The 1134-nt window shown below is 26.5% G+C and overlaps 1 long non-coding RNA gene across 1 annotated transcript; it reads left to right on the plus strand.

Moving 5' to 3' along the window:
• Positions 1-260: 260 nt before the first annotated feature.
• LOC117119395 lies at positions 261-1134 on the plus strand. Its single transcript, XR_004447178.1, has 2 exons — positions 261-429; positions 839-1134. It is a non-coding gene; the product is annotated as an uncharacterized LOC117119395 (long non-coding RNA).

The raw sequence follows: 1134 nt of genomic DNA on the forward strand, positions 1-1134 counted from the left end.
CATAATACTTATTACCATCATCATTAATTAATGTACCTACTTCATTCTTGCATTGCCATATTATTTTTTTTTAAATTATCATTAACAATATAAATAATAATTAATATCAAAATTATTATTATTATCATTAATATTATTATTATGATTATTATAATATTACTGAAGTTTCACTAATATTACCGGTGGGCGTTAATAAATTATGGTAGTTATAAATTATTTCAGGTACTTTTACGTTTGCGTAATATTTGTTAATTGATATTCTTGTGTTGTGCGTGTTCAACAAACTTGACGTTGATTATCATTTCATTGCAGCGTGGATTCACACCACTACATTGGTGTCTACGGAATGAGAAGCTGACGCACGAGCAACACAAGGAACTCGCAATTATCAATATCACCTTTGGCGCATCGGTGACAATAAAAGATTATGTAATGTACAGATAAATGAAATGCATCAAAAGAATATCAGTCAATGACCTTAATACAACAACTTTATATGAAACTACTAGAAACATTTTTACTGATTAAAACCAACATAATAAATATAAATTCAAACAAAATTAAATCGAAGACAAAAAAAATCATACGGGTAATTATGTTGATTTTTAAAAAATTTTAGAAGTATGAGTTTAATAATGTTTATTATATATTAATTGGATGGTAATTTACAACATAATTATAATGTCGTGATGATAACATTGTCGAGTGTTCGTTAGATATATTATTTTTATTAGTATATTTGAGTATTAACTAAACTATATCACTGCTTTCTGTTTATTTGGTTTTTAATTGTCTTGCAATGGAATGAATCATCGCGTGCTCGTGTCTGTTATTGCAGAATGGAAAGACGCCTCTTGATTTGTATGATATAAACGAATGTAAAGGATACGAAGAAACCACGAGAAGTGAAAAGAAACAAGATTTAAAAGAATTACTTGAAAGTACGTTGATTGACATATTAAATATCTGTGGAATCAAATCTTCAAACTCTATTTAAAACAGTACTTATCATACACCCGTATTACGTTTGACATTAATTTTTTTAATTTGAAATTCTACACAATTAATTTATTATTTCCACATTTTGATTATCGTAAAAAGGTTTATTTCCTCGTAAATAATCAAAAATATAAT

Source organism: Anneissia japonica, unplaced genomic scaffold (assembly GCF_011630105.1).
Source record: "Anneissia japonica isolate Jap-2015-1 unplaced genomic scaffold, ASM1163010v1 scaffold29429_len1134_cov104, whole genome shotgun sequence".
NCBI lineage: Eukaryota > Metazoa > Echinodermata > Crinoidea > Comatulida > Comatulidae > Anneissia > Anneissia japonica.